At 48.1% G+C, this 22,851-nt stretch overlaps 1 long non-coding RNA gene across 7 annotated transcripts in view; it reads right to left on the minus strand.

Annotated features, from left to right (window-relative positions):
- The window catches only part of LOC144334921 (uncharacterized), an 86,502-nt gene that overhangs the window by 29,679 nt on the left and 33,972 nt on the right, over nt 1-22,851 (minus strand). For 2 of the 7 annotated variants that reach the window (XR_013405190.1, XR_013405187.1), the window contains 5 exons: nt 19,949-20,129; nt 19,174-19,344; nt 19,029-19,084; nt 18,708-18,853; nt 7,758-8,610 (listed from right to left, as the gene is read on the minus strand). This is a non-coding gene — a long non-coding RNA (uncharacterized LOC144334921). Of the gene's footprint in view, nt 1-7,757; nt 8,611-16,395; nt 16,654-17,452; nt 18,854-18,948; nt 19,085-19,173; nt 19,345-19,948; nt 20,130-22,851 lie in introns of those variants that run through there. The other 5 variants (XR_013405189.1, XR_013405192.1, XR_013405188.1 and 2 more) reach the window with 5 other exon arrangements.

Below are 22,851 nucleotides of genomic sequence, written 5' to 3' on the forward strand. Positions count from 1 at the left end.
GCAAGGCAAACTAGTGTGAGTCATTTTCCTTAATCCTTAATGCGTCAAAAATTACCACATTGGCCAAGCTGGTCTCCAACTCCTGACCTCAGGTGATCTGCCCGCCCCGGTCTCCCAAAGTGCTGGGATTACAGGCGTGAGCCACCACGCCTGGCTGAGAACTGTTTGACAGAGGCTGAGGGGAGGCTCCTGTCCCTTCCTGGGACATCCACATCCCACCCAGTTTCCCATATCGACTATGACACTCGAAGCATCACAGCAAGGGCAGCTGCATCCCCGCAGTTCTCTGCACTCATGCCACAGGTGCGTGAGCAGCCGCAGCCCTGGAGCTGCCACTCAGCCTTATCGTGCTGGCACAAGCACATCAGAAACTACCAAGCCCCCAAGAGGGAGGATTGGGGACCCAGGGGAGTGAACCAGGAGGGAGGAATGTGGCCCAGGAGAGTAGGGAGGAGTGGGGGCCCTGGGGAGTGAACTATGAGGGAGGCGTGGGGGCTCAGGGCAGTGAACAAGGAGGGAGGCGTGGGGGCCCAGGGCAGTGAACCAGGAGGGAGGAGGGTGGAGTTCGGCCCAAGGAGTGAACCAGGAGGGAGAAGTGTGGTCCAGGGGAGTGAGTCAGGAGGGAGGAGGGAGGAAAGCGGTCCAGGGAATGAGGCAGAAGGCTCTGGGGGTAGCAGGTTCACACACCACAAATACCTCCCAATCCATCCGCGTGCAGGGAGGGGATGGAAACCACACAGGACCTGCAGCACTTTCTCCTCGCAGATGAGGAGTGAGGATACCGACTCATGCACAAAATCAGAACTAAATTTCTACCACGGTGGGGAGACGCTTCATAGACCCAAATGGGTACAAAAAGAAACCAATCATACAAGATCAGTGGATGGAATGGGATCAGAAATTTAAGCCTGTAATGAGTTTTCAGAAAAAACTTCACTTTATCTGCAAGATGACTGCAGCTCTGCTTGATCATTTCTGCAAATGTCTAACTCATGATGAGCCATCTCAGAGCCGTTCAAGAGGAGTAACAAAATCAAAACGCCACGGCATCCTCCGTATTTTAGATAGCCTGCAACAGTATGGAAATGAGCAGTGGTGCCAGAGCTTTCAAGTTTGTTTGAAGTAAATTCCAGCATCAGGGCAGCATCTTCCTGGCTGAAGCAATGAGGTAGGCTCCTGTTCACCGCATGGGAGTCCAGCTTTCAGCTAAGCTGCTGTTAAGGGTCTGCAAACCATGATCCCCGACCGAGCCTTGGACAGGGATTTTTACACGTTGAAGTTTTCACAAAAGAAATATATGCAGAGACTTCTGTGGCCCTCAAAGCATAACACGTTGCCTACTCTGCCCTTTACAGGAGCTTCTAGCTTTGCTGTCAGTTACAAAGTGTTTCTATAAAATAATGTCACTGATTCTCAAGCATGCCAGCAAAAGTCACACTTCTCAACAACCCTCAATGGAGATGCACCATCCTGTGTTTCACACAGATTTTAGATTTTTAAAAGCCAAAATCAGGGAGGTAATTCAGCTAAGTATTATAGTAACACAATTTGAGATACTTAATGATGTGTGACAACAGAATACTTGGCATTCCTGTGAGGCAATAAACTAGCTCAAACACAAAATAACAAATCAAAGCATGTTTTGGCCTCTCAAAGTGATCAGTGAAATTGGAAATAACATTCAGTTAAATGACACTAAAAAAAAAAAAAAAAAAAAAGCACAAACAAAACAAATACTACTACACCATCACTCCTTAAATTTATTTAACTACTGCTGCCAAATAAAATGGAGAGACTTCTTACTGCAGGGTAATAATCGGCCATTGTCATCATGAAATAGACCGCTGTGCAGGCTCAGGCCCTCCAGCCCACAAAGGCAGGGGGAGGGAGGAGAAACGATGGCCAGAAACAAAGGGACAGGGCAACCATGACCTAGTCAGCAATTGTACCCTCCCACCTTTCTTCTGGACTTACAATTTTGGAGCCATCTGGGTTTACCTTCCTATGTCCATAAGTCAGCCAGTTCTCGAAGCCAGAAATCTACAATGCTTCTGGCAGCCAAGTCCTCTCGGCCTTCCCCCCATGTTTTAGGGCCTCATCAGCTCACCCCTGGATAGTATCAATGGCCTCGGAGCTCCAGTCAACCTTGCACTCCACAGACTCAAGTATGCCAAGAGCCACTCCAGGCTGCCACTGCCATGACCAAAGGCTTTCAGAGACAGTCGCCAGCACTGCACAAATCCATGTGGCTTCACCAGGCGCAAAGCGGCTCCAGCATTCCATCCAGTCTGTCGCTGCTACCATAGCTGTGAGTCTAGGATGTGTCAGGAAGGGAAGGAAGACACCATGTACATCATCTCATTTAAGCTTCAGTGTCACAAGGTGGATTTTGTCGTGCCCGTTTTATGGATCAGGAAAGTTTTAAGGAGGGCAAGCACAGGGCCCTGCTGACACAAGAGCAAGACCCGCAGAGGCCTGGGCATGACCCCCGCCCCACGCTCCCTGGGTCCTGATATCCACTCCTCCCCCGTGGGAGCCTGATCCTGGGTCTGCCTGAATTGCTACCATTCCTAAGACACGACTCACGTCTGCCCACACCTCCTCCTTTATCTGTTTCCCGCAGCCCAGAGGCGTGTGTGCTCTTCCATCCAGACAGACATCACACTTCAGCACCTGCATCTGACATCACTTCAGCCAAAAGCTTCTCTCAAACCTCCCCACACACCTGCCGGTCACACAGGTCTGCACCCATCACCTTTCTCACACGAATTCTCACATATTCCTGTGTAGCACCATCCAACTGATGATAGTCTGAGAGGAGGAAGCTTTGTAGATAAGTCCACGTTCTACTTTGCTCCCAGCCCTCCGTCTTGCGTCTTGCATGAGGCAACCGATTAACAGCAATTTCATTTCAGCACAACATTTCCATTTGAAGAAACGCAGAGCATAGGGCTCTGGTCATAATTAAAAGCTTGTTTCATTTGTCATTTGAAATTCCATGTACTGCTGCAACAGCAGCACCCCCTCCTCGCCAGGCTCTGCCCTAAGGACATCTTTCTTCCAGCGCTCGATTCCCATCAGAACCCTGGCAGTGAGAGCCCCGCAGGTTTCCCAGCGCCTCGGGCTGCGGCTTCCACGCTGGGCCGGCACTGACAGGACCGGAATGGTGCCCCCAACAACTACAGGATCAGAAGCTGGTCGACTGCTCTGTAGGATGGAGACATGTTAGTAATCCCCGACATTTCCACTGACAGGCTGCTCAGGTAAACTGGGAAAAATCCACAAACTAGAAAGAATCCATGGGGAGGAGCACTTCTCTCTCCAACCTGGCAGCAAACGGTGGCTGTGCAGACGATCTCTTCAGGAAAACTATCGACTGTATCTCAGGTCAACAACAGCCCCGCTGAGGGCCAAAAAATCAGCTCCCCCTGGCCCTCACTTCCTAAGGGTCAATCCTCCCAGGCCACCTCTCCTGGAAGATCAGCTCTGACGCACCCACGACGGTCAGGAACCGGCTCTGGGACACATTTCCCAGGCTCCTGCCCACCGCCCTCTCTCTTCTTCCTCCTCCATCTCCCTCTTCACTCCCATCCGCCCTCCCCCTTTCGCTTCCCTTCTCTCCTTTCCTCTCCCTCCCTCATTTCCTTTCAGCCCTCACCTTCCTCACTGCACTTCCCTATGCAACTCAGCGGACGCATTCTCAGGTCAGTAGAGTTTTCTTTCACTCTGTTTTTATTGCAATGATCATTCTTAATGAACAGAAACCTGTTTCGGACCATGTGGATGCCACCTCCTGACCAACTGCTGCCCCGCGGCTCCGTGTCCACTCAGTGACCTCACGTCGCAGGTGCCCAGCAGTATGGCTGTGACCAGGGGTAGCAACATGGGACATGACAGAGGTATCCCAGCCAAGAGGCCCTGCAAAGCCTCCCCAGCAAACCGGAGCAAGGCCCAGGGCGGTAGGCAGAGCGCCGTGCTCACGATGTAGGCAGTTCAGCTTCCGCAAACTGTCCATCGACTGCAAATTACTTTGTTTCCATGGTTACAAAAGAACCATAAGCATTCTGAAATATGTTCTTGGTTTCATGTTTGCGAAATCTAAGCAACATTATAAGAAACATCACTGAATTCTGCCCGAGGCTCTAGGGGTGTTTTCCTCTCTGAAAGGAGCCCCTTCCAGGACTTGGGATTGAGTGACAGCCTTCAAAATCACGGTTATCCTGGTGGTAACAGGGAACTCCTCAGCCCGCCGGGAGCTGGGGCCCTCGACAGCCCCCCCACGGTTCCAGACGCCAGTGTTCTAAGAATCACACATGTGCAGATAGCAAAGCTTGCTGCACACACGCCAGGTGCTAACAAGCCCCAAACATCTCACTCATACTTGCTAACCACATCGCTTCTCTCAGCCTCCACGGCGTTTCACACTCTGCCTTTATATAGAGATGAACCATGCGTCCTGAGCGCTACAAAGATTCAACTCCTTCCGGGCAGAGGGGTGCATCTTTCCATCACGGGGTCCTCACTCCAGCTGGCACAGGATTTGCAGAGTGGGCGAGTCTAATGTTGATGACACTTTCTCAATATTCCCTTCACACCCCTCCAAAAACAAGAGTGCTGCCAGCTTCTTACCGACGTTGTAATGAGCAAAATATTTTTCTCTTATTTGTCACTTTTTAACGTTATACTAGTGAAGAATGTGACTCTGCATGTACACTGTAAGCACCCACACCGTGAACATTCTGCTCTCCTGTGACTGTATTCACAGGTCACAAGGACAAAACTTCTCCATAGTAGCCAGAATATATATATATATGTATATATATATATATATTTCATATATAAATATATATATATATATTTTAACATGACTTCCACTCATCTTAAAGTCACAGATGTGGCTTTTCCTTCATAAAAAGATCCAAATGATACACAAGCCAGGTTTAATAAACACATTGGTCCAGGTGGGAAAATGACCCCTCAGTCTCCCTCCCCTCAAAGACCAGGGCAGCCAGGAAACTGCGCTCTCCAGTAAATGACAGCCGGCAGGATTCCCTAAATAAGCAGCCGGAAGATTCCCATCTCACAGAGAGCGCCTTTCAAGACTCAAGATGTCCCCGCTCCCTGAATGTCTTACAAAGAACAGACTACCCAACTGAGGACTGAGGCAGTAAAGAAACATGTTTTCGGCCGGGTGCGGCGGCTCACGCTTGCAATCCCAGCACTTTGGGAGGACGAGGCAGGTGGATCACAAGGTCAGGAGATCGAGACCATTCTGGCTAACACGGTGAAACCCCCTTCTCTACCAAAAATAAAAAAATTAGCCAGGCATGGTAGCGGGCACCTGTAGTCCCACGTACTCGGGAGGCTGAGGCAGGAGAATGGCGTGAAGCTGGGAGGTGGAGTTTGCAGTGAGCCGAGATCGTGCCACTGCACTCCAGCCTGGGCGACAGAGCAAGACTCTGTCTCAAAAAATTAAAATAAATAAAATTTAAAATGTTTTCAGCAAATAGCATCATCGACCCACAAATGAGAGGTACCGTTTTCATTCTAGGAGGGAAACACTACAAAGTACGTACATTTTAGCCCCGTAAGTGAATTCTTTGGGCGTTCCTGTGTCCGCTATCAAATGCAACACATCACCCCAAAAGGCAAAGTTCTATAAGTCACATCCAAAGAGGGGAAAAATCATTCTAAGTTTTAGCAATCCAGTAAGAACCTGATCCAGAGAAGCCTACTTGTTCCAGACTCTAAGCAGCAATATATTGCTACAATGTAATGAAAACAAAGGGATGATTAAGAAAATTTCAATGCTAATAAAAGACAAAAACGTAATTGGATTTATTCTACTCTAGACAGAGCAGCCGGGCAGTTCACCCATACGTTATGAACGTTGCTGTTTATCGGCCAGGGTCCAAACTCTGTCAACAAGGCTTGACAGTAAGGGCGTGATCTCCACTCACTGCAAGGTCCACCTCCCAGGCTCAAGCGACTCTCTTCAGCCTCTGGAGTAGCCAGGACTACAGGTGTGCAGTCATCACGCCCAACTAATTTGTGTGTTTTCAGTAGACACGGGATTTCACCAGGTTGCCCAGGCCGGTTCCCTGGGTCTCAAGCTCCCAGGCTCAAGCAATCCACCCGCCTCGGCCTCCCAAAGGGCTGGGATTACAGACGTGAGCCATCACGCCCGGCCCTTTTTCGTTTTCTTTTCTTTTTAAGTGACTAATGTGCTTCACAGTCTTGTAGGCATTAAAAAAAAAAAAAAAAGAACAAGCAAATTCTGTAAGGGAAAGAAACCATTAACACTTTTTACACTTCTCAAAACTCAAAACTGAAATGCTAAGAATAAATGTATTTTATTCACAGAAGCAGCATTCTTAAAGTTCTGTAAAAGTGATACCATGGACACCACCACATCACAGATGAGCGTGGCAGGACTGCTCAGGTTCAGAACACATTCTCAACAGTCCTCTTGCCCCTTTCCTCAATGGGAACACTTTATTCTATCTTTTATTCAAATTAAGTATCTTGCAAGGGAGTTGAAGAAAACTGCATAGCAGATTTTAAAACTTCAATGCTTTTCTCAATGTTCGCCACATTCTAATGCATTTTACTGACTACACGGCCAATAAGCCTAAAGCTTTTTGCATCGGTAAAGACAATGCTCCTTGTAGCAATAGGCTTTTTCTTTTCTATAGAAAGATCTATAACTTAAGCTAGTAAAATGGGCATTTCACAAAGATTTTGCACAATTCCTAGCACAGATTTTAGCAAAATAAAACCATTATCTTTCCGCAATTAAATAAGCAAGCATAGGAAACTGCAGTTAAAATAACCATTCCATTATTTTATATAAACACAAATGAGAGAGTAGAGTATGCTTTGAAAAACAGTATTTCCATGTGCCAACGATGAAGCAGAAGACAGTTCCTCAGCCTCATATGACATTTGACAACCGAAGTACTCTGGCCCAAGCCCAGCCCGCTTAAATGAAAATGAAGTAAACGTGTGAGTGACCATGGTGGGGCACTCTGATAGCCACAGTCCAGGAAAGAACAGCTAACATCTTTCTTCTTCATGGGAAAACCGAAACATACTCGAGAGACCTTGATTCTTTAAAACACAGTCTGCCCCAGTACTAACCTTAAGCTCCCAACGATCAAGATTGCTATAACCACAGAGGTGTTTTTCCAGGCCCTCGAAAATCACCGACATGGTACATACACAACGTTTTCAAGCACTCAATGCAGCCAATTTGTTAAATGTGCTGTGATACCGGAGGTCTTGTGCAGGACCAGAAGCGTCGCAGCCTGGTTACCTGTCCTGGTGTTCAATGCTTTGCATGTGCAAAACCTGCTGTTACAATTTACTGGGCTTAATGTGATTCCGTTCGTCACAGAAGAGAGCTATGATATTTACTTAATTCCACGCACAAATTCTCAGGTTCACGTTCCACGAGTGACTGCTCTGTCCACGAGACAGCTGAGGGAAGACCCAGGAAAGGCCTGGGAGATGCCAGGTGCTCACAAACTGGTATCCGTCTGCTGGTTCTGGCTTAAAGGAAAACAGACATAGAAGAAACTAAAAGGGCTCACTACACCTAATATCACAATGTTCTCAACTTTACCTTAGCCAAAAATAAAAGCGGAAAAGTAGAACTACTCCAGGGCATGATTCCAGGGCTAATCTGAAACATGAAATATTCAGAAGACAAAGCTCATTGTGAGTGCAAGTAATATACACATAAAACACTGGTTTCACAAAACCCAGTCTTTGCGATTGCTTTAATAAAAAGTAAAATTCTCATGAGGATCGCATACATTAACTGATTTTCAAATGAAGGGACTGGTAAACTTCAGGGCATATGATTTCTGTCACACACAAGGGGAGCAGTGAGAGAGAAGAGCTAGGATCAAGTGTGCTGAAGCTGTCCTAGGACTGAAATTCAGTTTCTGCCAAAACAAAAACACAGGAGGCTGTCAACTTCGATAGCAAGCTCTGCTTGAGAGCGTCAAGATGCTAAAGTTGCAAAGGAGCTTCTCCCTGTATGGGCACGTGTGATCCTTGCGAAAACATAGCTCAGCATTATCAAAAATCAGGAAAGAACACAAGCCTTCCAGACATGAAATCCAAGAGCAGAAGGGAGCAGAGTGCAAGCTTGCTCGGCAGAACTGTTCCCGGACAACAGCACAGACGACGTCACAGGGAGGGCAGGGCAAGCAACAGCAGCTTCCGTCTCGCCGCAAGCAGGGCCTGAGCCAGGGGAGCAGTCTCCTCCAACCTGACAAGGAGGCGCGAGGAGCCACAGAGAAGTCAATTCAGGGCCCTTTTCAGAAAGGGGCAACAATGAGAAAATCTGGTCTCACCCACCCCCCACCTGCCACGGTAACAGCTAAACTCGCACGTGCGTCTGTCACGTTCCCCAACCCCTCTTGCAGGTGCTCTTCCTGCACCCGGGTGCCTGTCTCCGTGCTGCTCCTGAGGCCACACCTGTTGTCATCCAGTAGTGACCGGGATTTCACCTTTGTCCGGGAGAAGCAAACGCAGACTTCACACACTCTTGTACAGGTTTGCTGGCCGAGAATCTAACTGCACTGTCCGATTCCAGATGTGCTGGTACCAAGGAGAACGTTCGATGCCCGGCATTTATAAACGGTATCAGTGGGTTCTCCTGGGACTCCCAGGCGGCCGCATGAGGGATGGAGCTGTTGCCCTGCTACCCCGAGCCAAAGAAAGGCTGAGAGGCACACACCACAGGCCACATCACACTCGAGCACCGACTCTTGACCGTTGCTCATTCGTGTGTTAAGAGTTCAGGGAGCCGGGCGCGGTGGCTCAAGCCTGTAATCCCAGCACTTTGGGAGGCCGAGACGGGTGGATCACGAGGTCAGGAGATCGAGACCATCCTGGCTAACACAGGTGAAACCCCGTCTCTACTAAAAAAATACAAAAAACTAGCCGGGTGAGTTGGCGGGCGCCTGTAGTCCCAGCTACTCGGGAGGCTGAGGCAGGAGAATGGCGTAAACCCGGGAGGCGGAGCTTGCAGTGAGCTGAGATCCGGCCACTGCACTCCAGCCTGGGCGACACAGCGAGACTCCGTCTCAAAAAAAAAAAAAAAAAGTTCAGGGTACAGGCGACAGACAGGCCTGATCTCAGCCATGGGACAACAGTGACTGCCCACAAGTCCCGTATCTAAGCCCCGACTTGCCCATCCATCCTTCCTTCAGGAACAATGCCCACCTCACAGTGCTGCCATGAACGCTAAGTCAGCACGTACATACACAACCAAATTCATTGCAATTGTGCTTTCTACAACAAGTTAATACAACCAGGCGCTATCATTGAGACTGAATAACCAATATTAGAACAGAAGATCAGGCCAGGGATGGTGGCTCAGACCTGTAATCCTATCACTTTGGGAAGCTGAGGTGGGTGGATCACTTGAGGTCAGGAGTTGCAGACCAGCTTGGTCAACATGACAAAACCCCATCTCTACTAAAAATAAATTATCCAGACATGGTGGCACACACCCTGTAACCCCAGCTACTAGGGAGGCTGAGGCATAAGAATCACTTGAACCTGGGAAATAGAGGTTGCAGTGAACGGACATCATACTACTGTGCTCCACACTTCCAGCCTGGGTGACAGACCAAGATTCTAGTAAAAAAATAAAAGGTCAAGATGAAAACTGATTGCCAAGGTCCATGTTCCATATACTTCAAACATAAAGTTCATTCGCTGGTACTTGATCAAGTTGTTGATTTCTTCATTACAATCTTGTATATCCTTCTAACACGGCTCAAAATGTTTACATTTGAGCACACCTCGAGTATAACAAAAAATAAAGTGCCTATATTTCATAAATGAGCAAGTTCCAGTAAGACTGCATCCTGCTCTAGTTAATCCTTTGACAACGTAAAACTGAGACTTCCTGACACAGCACTGACACATGGTACAAGAATAATGACCTCCAATTAAATCGCTAGATTTACATAAATATAGTTTATCACTAATTCACCAGCGATTAGCAAGATTTTAAAGGAAGAAAAAGTATCGGGACTGTAACTAGGAATAAAGGCAAAAATAAATACGAGAAATTAGTCACGTTTAAATCAATACCCTTTCTGTGGGGCCGTAATAAAGTATACACAACAGGTGTGTAAGCTGTCATGCTAAGCTGTCACCAAGCTCTCTATGAAGGTGGTAAGAGCGTCCCAAGTCACAGAGCCTCATATTCCTATTTAAACGCTACACAGCCAACACCACCCTCGGCACGCAGTGAGAACTCCGAAAGCTCAGAGGAACGCATGATGGGATGAAGGGCCCCAGCCCTGCCATCACCCTGCTGCTTATTAAAAATATAAAACAAAGCCCTGCCTTCAAGGTGCTCAGATCTAACTAGTACAAAGTTTACTTTTGACGAGTTAACTACGAATGATGAAGACTCTCAACAGCTGTGCGAAACGTAAGGCAAACTCATAAGAGGAACTTCGCTGAGACTAAACCCAGAGATGGTTTTTTAACCACAGAAGAGGAAAGAACTGAAGAACCTTACAGAAAGTTGACAGCAATTTCTATTTCTCTATGGTAGAACCTGGAATTTACCTTTGAGACAGACTATCCTTCTGTTCTGAAAAATCAGGTTATTCTTGCAATCCTCCATCAGGAGTGAAATTCCCAAAGGCATGGAAAACCAAGTACTAATTTTAAACCCCCCCCCAAAAAACTACCTACGATCTTAGATGTGAGATTTAGTATTCTCAAATTTCAAATTTGGAAATATTTTGCACAAAGTCCTTATTTTCCCTGTTTACTTGAAAGCTCTCTCTTCTTTTGTCCTAAACATCTTCTTTCTCATCCTTCCAAACAGTATCTGAAGATGAACTTACATATCATTTTCAATGTTAACAAAGAAGATACTACATTTGTCATGAACTGTTTATATTCACAACTCTAGGAGGGATTTTGCTACATCGTGAGGAATAACACGAGGCAGTAAATACGCCACGAGTAAAGTACAGTAGAAAGTGGACACATTTCCTGATGAGTGCCGATTTCTCATTGAGCTGCTGACAAAGTTATAATACAGAAAGCTAGACAGCTGCTGTGTTAGTTCTACCTCACTTAAGTGACCGAGTCATTGTTGTTTCGGTTCCCTTTCTCGTCTTGGGATGAGACACACCTCACAGAGCTGTTTATGATTTCAGGAACACACACATCAATGAAGTGACTATTCCTAAATCGTTGCAAAGGATATAGCAACCTGCCAAATTTCAACTAGATTGCAACAAACAACTGTTTTCATCCTACACTCTCTGGTGCCAGCGAGATGGTGTGTTCTTGGATCCCTGCGGGAGCCCTATTCCTGGTGCCATAGAGCACACACACATTTACATCCACATAGTGTACGTATATGGTACACTGTAACACGTGTACCTGCATAGAGCGTACACACATCCGAATACGTGGAGTGTACATAAGTGCACTACCTGCGTAGAGTGCACACACATCCAGATCCATGTGGTATCCATGCATAGAGTGTACACACATCCAAATATAGTGTACAAACAAGTTCACTACGTGTGTAAAAGCATAGAGCATACACACATCCATATAGCAAATGTACATAGGTATGCTAACACGTATGCGCATGCATAGCACGTACACCCATCTGTATGCATACAGCGTACACAGGTATACTATAACCTGTATGTACATGCATATGGCATACACATGCACATCCGTATGTACATAGGTATGCTATTTGCTATATGTATACACGTGCGTATAGCATACACTCTTTTTTTTTTTTTTTTTTTTTTTTTTTGAGACGGAGTCTCGCTCTGTCACCCAGGCTGGAGTGCGGTGGCCGGATCTCAGCTCACTGCAAGCTCCGCCTCCCGGGTTCACGCCATTCTCCTGCCTCAGCCTCCCGAGTAGCTGGGACTACAGGCGCCCGCCACCTCGCCCGGCTAGTTTTTTGTATTTTTTTAGTAGAGACGGGGTTTCACCGTGTTAGCCAGGATGGTCTCGATCTCCTGACCTCGTGATCCACCCCTCTCGGCCTCCCAAAGTGCTGGGATTACAGGCGTGAGCCACCGCGCCCGTCCAATAGTATACACTCTTATCCAATGTACGTAGGTGCACTACAGCATGCATACACATGCGCAGTGTACACATATGCACATGTATACAACGTACATCAGTACACTAACCTATAAAGCGTATACACATATGCAACAGTGTACATACATATGCAGCATGTATATGTATTAGTGTGTACATATCCAGAAGTTTATTCAGTGTGCATAGTGTACATGCATGCTTGTGTGCACATATGTATATATACTCTGCAGAAATAATGTGCACATACCCACATGATGTACGTACACAGGCATGTATATGGCATTAAATACATGCATGTATGTACACATGCAGAACAGATAGGTGTCCAAGTGCGCATATAACCATAGTGACCATAGATACACATACACATGTACATGCATGCCTACAGCATGCACGTGTGTAGGACACAAATGTAGTGTACATACCTATACATTGTAAATACATGCACAGTGGAAATACACGTAGTATGCGTACACCACATACACACATGTACATTTATAGAGTACACATATACCGAGACCCAGAACGGGTCATGAGTATTAATACTGCAGAAACGCTTCCAGTTCTACCTAAGTGAATTTTTTTTCAAACTATAATAGAACTCATACAAAAAGGGTTTTAAGGAAATGAATAAAGCTAGTGACAAAAATCAGTGGGAAGGGCACAACCACTTTCCCTCAGAGTTCTGGGCCTGACTGTGGAAGTTCAGAGGTTTCCTAATGCAGTACACGTCAGAACTGACTCACGATAAAGCGCTCCTTAAAAATTAAAGATGTGTCCTCATGTTTTGGCCTTTGAGACAAAGCCTCTTAGTTAATCGAGTTCTGACTGAATTTGACTCACAGTACTCTGGCAGATTCTTCATTTTCTGGTGAGACAGACGAATGTCCCAGGGTGAGGGCAATGCCAGCCCTTTCAGGGTCAGCTTTTCGAGGAGCGATGTCTGGCAGAACACAATCCAACACCATAGTAGGATCCCCCACCCAGCCACTTAGACACTTTCGGGGACTTACTCTGCTTGTTTCCCTTTCTTGAATTCAGCTGGGGGGGAAAAAACCCAAAAAAATCAAAACCAAAAACAAACAGCCCATGTGTTTGTGTGTCTGAAAAGTGAATACATCCACATCCAACTTTCTAAATGAGACACGGCAGGTATGATGGTCACTGAACAGTGGCCACTGTTGACAAAATACAAAGTCTTCTGCAAACATGAACGAGTTTCTAGGAATACAAAAGTCAAGGGAATTTACTTCACATATTAAAGCTGTCAAGGGTGCTCACCAAAAATGTACTTAGAGGTTTTCCTTTTAAGTTATTTTTGAAGATTTTTAAGTTGCAATACTTAAAAAGCCTCTGGGAAAAGAAAGGATACAGGTATCTGGAAGATTTATACTAAATGATTTTCATGTCTTTTTGATAAAGTTAAATAAGGTCAGCCTTGAAGTAATGGCTTCCACTACTCTGAGGCTGTGGATGGAATCCACGCCACCAGACAATTGAATAAACAGCAAGGCTGCACACACAGGACACAGGCAGTGAGCCAGCCTGACTAGTTGTCAGCTTCTGGGTCAGTTCTAGCCAGTTCTGGCCAGGCCCCACTGGAGATGAAAACCTGCCCTTTAGAAGCCCTTCAAAGCCCACCTTTCAAAATCTAACCCTCTTCAACTGAGGCCCAAGTCCAAAAATCTACTGACATCTTAGCCCGCGTTAGGCCAGCTGTCCCCCAGCCTTTTTGGCACCAGGGATGGGTTTCATGGAAGACAATTTTTCTGGGGGGTGGTTTTAAATTGCAACTGTTCCACCTCAGGTCAGGCATCGGATCCTCATAAGGAGCACCTCCGAGATCCCTCACATGCAGTTTACGATAGGGTCCCAGCGCCTAGGAGAACACACAGGTTATGAGAGTGTCCCAGCGCCTAGGAGAACACACAGCTTAAGATAGGGTCCCAGAACCCAGGAGAACATGCGGCTTACGAGAGGGTCCCCGCGCCTAGGAGAACAGGTATTAAATGAGTTGGCAAAGCCAAAATCCACCGGATCTACCCCTCCAAAACAAACATACACCACTGCCCAATATTGATGTGAGCCAAAAACATGGAAGTCCTGAGGGCCCACACTGACCACAGCCAGATGCCACTTCTGAAAGAACCAAGCACGTGCCTAAAGATCACCCGTGATGACCCAGGAGAGCAGCTTTGAGCAGAGACAAAGGTGAAGGAGAGGCACATGGGCCAGGGTGCTGGGTGTGCCCGTCTTTGTGACCTCACTGAGATTGCTGACCTCTGGCCCTTGGTGTCCGTCCTATGGAGGAGGTAGGCCCCCAAAATCCCTGCCTCCCTTCAGCACTGACTGAGGCGGTCCTGAAGTCTCCCCAGGGCTGAGACTGCTTCTAATTCCTGTTAGCTGCACACCCACATAAAAAACTAAAAACAAAATATCAAGTATGCAGACAGGAAAAGAAAAATATGTGAATCTTCCCTTATTCAACAGGCATTTAAAGAGTAACTGGAAAATTGTGATAGTCTTTAAACAACCACCAGCTATCACGTCGTGTTGAAATGTTTTAGCTAATCAGGAACCTGTGTGTTCAGGAAATCAGTTGACAGGTCCCAAATAACCTCGGAGCTTATGACCTGACCCCCACTCACGCGCATCACCTCTCCAGAGGAACGTGTCCTGGACACCTTTCAAATGGTGAGGAAGAGGAAGAAAGGTAGCTTTCCCTCAACCCCACAAAACAAGCTCGACCCCGAGGAGCCCGGAGAACAGCAACGTTTGTTTAGATGCTTTCCCACTGACCTTGTCAGAGCAAACGTTCCCATCCCACACCGCCCGGTGTTTAACTCTCCCTGGGATACCAGCAGCTGCCAACCCTCAACAAGCTGGAAACAGAGGCCAAGCTGACAGGAGGCCTCTCTCCATTCCCTACTGAATTCGCTCAGGACACGGATGTTCCCAAACACATACGGCCCCGAGTATTCCACACTTGGAGAACATTCAAACAACAGACGCTGCGAAGACGTTCCCCTAAAGAGAAACTCAGTTTCTAACTTCCCTTAGGGAAAAATATGAGACCCAGAACTTTCCAGAAAATCAAGTGTGGGAGGAAGCCACTCACCTCTGGCACTTCTTAAACCTGCCTTCCCGCGGGTGCTCAGGGATGTCCCCGCGACAGCCCCGTCCACCCAGGACGGCAGCAGGTCTCAGGCAGCCAGCACCTGGGCAGCTGGCGAAGCAACCCCAGGGTGAAAACGCCATCCCAGGCATCACTTCCCGGAGCCCCTCAGCAAGAAAAACAGAGGTGGGACAGAACCGAGGGCTGATTCGAGGCTGGGGAGCCACAGACCCGCACAGCTCAATCATCGGACATGCTCTTCTGTGGACAGAGCCCAGGGAGAGGCCAGCAGAGACCCTCGTGCCGGCTCCACGGGCCAGCGTCCTCCAGGGCTGCAAGTTTGTGATCACAGCTTCAGAATTTGGTTCCAGAATCTTCCGGAATCAAACACGCACCAAACTGTAAAGCTGCCAGGACAGCAGGGCCCAGGAGCAGGCTCAGGGGAGGACCACGTAGAAACCCCACACACAGCATACACGTGTGCATGTTTACTCCACACATGCCACCCCTTCACCCAATACTATGCACGCAAACGCATGTATGCACTCCATACACACCCTCAAATACACTCACTAAATATGATGCGCGTACACACTCCACACACACTGACAAATACATGCAACACACATGAACATGCTCACTGCAGCCACACCTGCTAAATACACTCACCACACACGCACAAACGTGACACACCTGCACACTCATTCCAGACATCACACCCCTCACCAAGTACACAGGTACACACACCCCCAAGTCGAGAACCTGCAGACTCCACAAGCTTTGGTTTCCCCCACTGTTTCTCTCATCACATGAGATCCACACACAGGTGTCATTTACTGACATCTAACACCCGGGGAGGCCCTTAGACAGAACTGCAGTCACAATTCGGCTTCATTCAGGCATTCATCACCAGCCTCCTGAAGCCACCTTCTGTCCCCACGGGGAGGGGGGCCGAGACCGGAGACGTCACTGGGCTTACAGATCCCCAGGCTGGCAACCCAACGAAATGAGGAGGGCTTGGCCACGGCCCTGGAGGGAGATGGGTACTGGGCTCAGGTATGCGGAACATGAGTCCTCATTTCCAGACCGTGTCACCTACGACTGCGTCAGGTGAAAGCCAGTGGTTTGGCATTCCTGGGATAGACAGTCCTGGAATTACAAGCAAAACTTTTTATTCCTCCCCTCTGAACACATGAGGTCCATGGTCCCCTCACATCTAACACTGGCAATCAGAATCGGTGACTCCTTGTCCACCTGAGGACCACCCAAGAGGATCCACACACCTGCTACAACAGCAGCACAGCACCTGGTCTGCAGGGGAGCAAAACAAATCCCCCCTTTATGAATAACACTGGATTACCCCGACACTGGCAGCCTGCAGTGTGTATATCGTCAAGCCCCCACATCTGCGCCACCTGCAAGAGGAAAACAAGCCCTTAGTCCAGGGCTCTCAGGACAGCCTGTGAGGAGGATGCTGGCACCCTTCTCATCTCCCAGTGGAGAGGAGAGAAGGCCAGGGTCAGGACTGGTGTATCAGGAGGGTTGGGGTTCAAACCCCATCTGCCTCACAGAGCAGCCCTTACCGTTCAAGTGACTTCTATCATCAGCCTTAAAATGTACCACAGTTACCAGCAATTCTGAGTGCTGTTCCTTGGGACGTCATAAGCAAACATTTTGTTAGAAAGGTTTTGCCAAATCTGCTTTCAAAATCCTATGCTATGAAATGACTAATGAAAATTTGAGCTATGAAATAAAGCACATAGTTAAATGAATCCCAAAATGACTATCACGAAGGAAGCTTTAACTTGAAGTGAAAAATATCCTCTAAATGACATCAGCCAGAATTATCTTCAATCATTACTGATCCCATAACGCTTCAGGAATTACACAGCATCATCTCAGATATGAGCTTAAAACCATTAGCTGAATGCACATTTCAGCACAACCAAAGTTCTGCTATAATAAGCAGCACAGGTGTCTCTGGAGAGGATTTTAATTGGGACTACAAACGATGTACACGATCGTGGTAAGAGGTTTCATGCTGGCTGTTCTCCAAGGTGCGACACAGAGAAACACCACTAACCTCAAAGACACCTGCTGCTTTGTAATGAGATGAGAGATGATGTGGACAGACTACTGTAAATATTTGAAAAGGAGAAACAATGCAAGGAAAGAATCGTATCAGTTTCCCTTTACATTCTTAGAAAAAAACGATTTTTCTTTTGGGATAATTTAAAAACAAAATGACATTTCTGGATTTTTTTTTTTTTTTTTTTTTTTTTTTTACTTTTCTTTCTGAGACTGGGTCTCGGCTCTGTTGCCAAGATTGGAGTAGAGTGGAGCAATAGCAGCTCACTGTAGCCTTAAGTGATCTTCCCACCTCAGCCTCCAGAGTAGCAGGCACCACAGGCACGCACCACCACACTCAGCTAACTTTTCTGTTATACAGATGGGGGTCTTACTATGTTGTCCAGGCTGGTCTTGAACCCCTTGGCCTCAAGTGATCCTCCTGCCTTGACCTCCCAAAGATGTAGCCTAAGCGACCATGTCTTATCGGAAAATAGACATTAGAGCAAATGCATTTCTGTAAGATTTTCTACCTCTTTTCACTGGGGAAAAAGGTAACTTGCCTCCAAGGGTCGGAGACAAAGCTGTTACTGCAGACAAGAGCGCTGTGCATCCCGGGAACCGCTACACCACGAGGCATGGCCGTGCACCCTGGATGCAGGAGTAACACACGAGGCTAGCACAGGCAGATGCTGGCCCTCTCCAGAAGTAGGCCTATCCCTTCCTCCTCTCCTCAGCCCCCTCTCCCTTCAGGCCTCAGTGGCTGCTGACAGGAGAGAGGCCACAACTAGAGGAGGCTCTCAACTCCACCAGGGACAGGAGCCCCGGACGCTGGGGACTCTACTGCTGCCCTCTGCGCCCACCTCCTTCTGGTCCAGCCTTCTCAGGAGCCAGGCGTGGCCACTTTGACCCTCTTTCCCTTCTGTGGCTCCTACAAAAACCAGTTCAGCGAGCCCAGGCTGCCTCACACTCCAGGGACACCCGGCACAGGCCCCCTCCATGACCTTATCCAAGCTCCTGGGGCCAGAAGGGTCTTGCAATATTTCACTTTCCAGTTGAGCATCCTCAGCCTGAAATCCAAAGTGCTCCGAAGAGCATTTCCTTCGAGTGTCATGAGGAAGCTCGGAATGTTTCAGGTTTTGGAGCATTTTGGAGTAGGGACTCTCAGCCTTAATTTGAACCTCTTCAAGGAAGCCACATACTGAAGCCCCCGATGTCCACCCTACACAATCCCAGCACACCATCTGAAGTCCTCCGCAACAGATTTTCTTTCTTCAAAAATAACCACAAGTCACAAACTCACACGCAATCACAGAAGGGGGTTGTGGACACCCGCACAGATGATGAAATTTAACTGTCACATTTTCACCTGAATAATTTAAAGTCATTCCTCAAAACACACCTGTTTTACTGATTGCATTTTAAGGTGAACACACACAAATCATTTCAGGGAAACAAACGTCACTTTGGGCTGCGTGTGGTTTCTTGACTCCCATGAATAACTCCGTTCACCCTCACTTCTGGATAAGGAAGACGATGCAAAGAAAACTGTTAAAACAAAGACATGAAAACAAGTTTAAGAAGGGTTTGAAAGGTTCCTCCTGTCCCCCTGGAGGGGAGATGAGGACACTTGGAAAGCTCACGGGGGACAGGAGCACAGCCTCCTCGGTGTGCCATGGACGCCGCCTCGCCAAGGGGAGAGGATGATGCCTGGAAGACTCACAGGGGTGGGAGCACAGCCTCCTCAGTGCTTTCTACACTCAGCAGCTTCAGAAATTCCTGCAGAAGCAGAACACATCATGAGAACTGAGACTGGAACACCCCAAAGAAAGGGGACGAGGGGTCAAAAAAAAGCATTCGATCATTACCAAGGAGCGCGGGCATGAAGCCGCTTCAAAGACCGTGTGAGAAGTCACTCATAGGCGTTTCAGAAAATAAGGGTAGCGCGAGATTGCTGGATCAGCTCAAACAGGCTGCCGTCCCTCAGGCCATGAAGTCCCTGAGATGAGCCTCTCACTGAGCAGAAGTCACTCGCATCTCTGCCAGAGAAAGTACTACAAGCTGACACAAAGCCTCATGAAATCTGGGCTTCAGCCGGTCGACGATAGTGAGTCTGACATGGTACATCCCTCCAGATGGTTAAAGACCCCAGGGGTTCATCGGACAACCTCAAAGGGCTGTGTCTGTCCAGCCCCTTTTCCAAGTTCTGGATGATTTTTCCTAATGTACTATAAGCAGCATGTTCCAGTAGAGACGTCATTAACTGACTCTGGGTCCTCTTAATTTTGAAATTACAAACACACTTGGCCAGGCACGGTGGCTCATGCCTGTGATCTCAGTACTTTGGGAGGCTGAGGCAGCTGGACTCCTTAAGTCCAGGAGTTGTGGAATGACCTGAAACACAGCTGCAAATTCTGGCAGGGCCTCCCCTGGCTTGATTTGTGGTGAGTGCAGGACCGCTCTGAAGGATAGGACCCCAGGCACCTTCCGAGACTAGACCTTACAGTACAACTTCCCTTCGCTGGACGGAACACTGACCTTGGAGCCTGGGACACCCTGGGGCAGTGCCACCACCCTGAGGCCGCCATGGCACAAGCAGGCCCTACTATCATGAAGCCTGGGACACCCTGGGGCAGTACCAACCCGAGGCCACTGTGACACAAGGGGGCCCTGGTGCCACTGAGAGGCTGCACAGCAGGTCCAAGCCCAGGCCAGGAGTGAAGAGGCTCCACATCCTTTCGATCCCTCCAGCTGAGTCCACAGATGTCTTCGAGCAGAAATGCATCACCCTCAATGTCCACGGGTAAGTTTTTTGACACAGAATCTGGAAGAATAAAAGATGGTTCTGGGCTGGTTGGTTGCCGGCTCGGATCTCTCCTCTTTCCACACAAAACCTGGCTCACACCAAGCAGCATCTAAGTCCTGGAAGATCTGCTAAACACAAGTGCAGTTACAAAGCGGAGAAACTGGAGGGGGCTGGGCTGGGCTGTGCTCCAGTGGCACCAGCGTTTCTCAGGAAGACCCCGGGCATTACAGGGTCCAGGGCAAGGGCTTCCTGGGATCCAGGACATGGAACAAGAACCCATTTCCCGGTCCTGTTGAATATGAATCGTCTAAGGGCCGATTCCCTCGGAGGACTGAGCACCGCCCCACAACACCTTGGTATGGGTATGTTATTACATATGTTGGTATGGGTATGTTATTACCCATACCAAGGTAATAACAAGCCCGTTACCAGCAGGAGGCTGGTGATGAAGACATGAGGACCAGATGAGCACGAGGGATCCTGACAGATCATCCCTGGCACCGAGCAAGGGGCGGACAGTACCCACTGTTCCTGATGCATCAGCCCTGGCACTGAACGAGGGATGGCAGCACGGCCTGTGCCCCTGCAGATGCAGAGGGATGTGAGGGCGGCGCAGGCTGGGCTTGGAGGCTAACTCAACCACCTGCGCTTGCACTTCCGTTCCTCATGGCAGGGAGGTGAGGCACAGGCAGCATTAGGGCTCACCTTGGCCCCGGGCTGCACTTTTTTCTGCTTATGAGTCGTGCTCGCTTTACATGGACAGACATAGCTATAATAATGGTTCCCTGATTATTTCGCTGCCTACATAAAGGGCTTTCAGAATTCACTTCCATCCTTAGGAAAGGCGGCCAACACCAGGCTGTCTCCCTTAAGATGCCACGTCTCATATGGGGAAAAAAAAATCAAGAGAAATCAAATAAAGGCCATAAAATACATCAGTTTCAACACTAAAATTTAATAGTACGCTTTAAATTGAAGATGAGTTAAGTCACATTTCCAAACCTCTGAAAGCACGGTTACTGGGAGGGAATGGTTTGCAACACACATACGCAGCTCTGTAGAAGTGCCCAGGCCGGATGAAGGCTCAAACATCAGTGCGAGGAGAAAGTCTGAACAAACTCTCTCCTGCCCTGCTGCTGTCCTCTTCCAAAACACACTGTTTATCTGTCAGTTTAGAACAAGGCCTAGGGAGGTGGGAGGCAGGCCTGGGAGGGTCACCTAGCATCCAAGCTCCTCACTCACACAACCGCACCAGGCTGAGCTGAGCAGTACACACAAACACGACTAATTCTCCCCAAAAAGACGGAAGGCAGCACACTGCCACGCCAGGCACCCTGCAGACGAGAAGATTGAGGGGAGCCAGAGGTACCATTAATCTTGCTTGCATGGTGGAGGGAGAGGAATAATGCCACTCACTTGAGTGTTGCACAATTCTTTCTAGCACTGAGTGGCAGAAAACAAAAATTATAGATGCTTCCTCAGATAAACATTTCTGAATAACTGAACATAAATTACGTTCAGGAAATAGCATTATGAATGCCTCAAGTGCTTCTGTTTTCAATAATCCCAGAGTAATTCTATAAACCCGGGAATCAGTCTCACCCAACTCCAGGATCACGGCCCAGGTGACGTGGGCACACACATATCCTGAAGCTCCAATGCTCAACTAAAGTGGCGCGAGTGAAAATGATCCTGGGTATAATTTACACGGACACAGGAAGGTGGCTGAGCCCCAAACCCCGAAACCAGGAAGACCAGTGTCCTTCAGGGGCCTCACCTCTGTCCTTTCGCAGCCTCTGGGAACCACCACTCTGCTCTCTACTGACACAAACGCCCCTCCCAAGGTACAACACCAGGAAGATCATCATTCAAAACTGAGGAACGTGGCAGAACAAAGCTGTCAGGAGATTTTAATCACCAACACCACTTGTTACATGACCCAAAGATGATTAAAATCCCAGGCCCTTCAAGACTGAATGCTATCTATACTTAAATGCATTTCATCACCATATTGGGGGGTTATTCCTTTGTTTTGCTGCAAATATATCCAACTGCTGTAAAAGGAAAAGGCAATTTGTTAACGAAGCTTCTTGGAGTGTCTCAACAGGCCTCGAGGTAGCATAAAAGGCAGGACTTCCTGGCAGAAATGCTCAGCTCTGAGGTCAGGTGGAGTTCTTGAGCACCAACCAAGGCAAAATAAGGTCGAAGACCACACCACACTTTCCTCAATCACATCTTCATTCCACCTTTCCTTCTATTTCTCACGACTTCGCTGGGAGAAATTGTGCTGAAAGAAAATGGAAACACAGACATACACAGGAGACCCTACAGATGCTGAAAATGGGTGCAGCCATCACAGTCCGAATGTCCTTTCAGGGCCATCTGCCCTGGCTGGGATCCAAGTATCCAAGTGCAGGATTGTATGTCAGACCCGTGAAGCCAGGATTACAGCCACTGAATGGCAGTTTTGCATCCCACGGAAACCGGCCTTGCTAGGGGCTTCCTCGGGGACCACCGACCTCACGCCACCACCCGTCAACTACTTCACCTAACCTACATCATGGCAGAGGCCTCTCCAGGCAGACCAGCCCTGCCCAAGTCCTGCTTCATGGCAAACCCTCCAGACAAACGTCCTTGGCCTCCTCCAGGAGGCTGTGCTCGGAAGGTGCCCTCATTCACTTCTGTGGCTCTGAGACATTTAACTAGAGCCCAACACATTTCTTCCTGTTCACATAGTATT

This window comes from Macaca mulatta, chromosome 15 (assembly GCF_049350105.2).
Source record: "Macaca mulatta isolate MMU2019108-1 chromosome 15, T2T-MMU8v2.0, whole genome shotgun sequence".
Lineage (NCBI taxonomy): Eukaryota > Metazoa > Chordata > Mammalia > Primates > Cercopithecidae > Macaca > Macaca mulatta.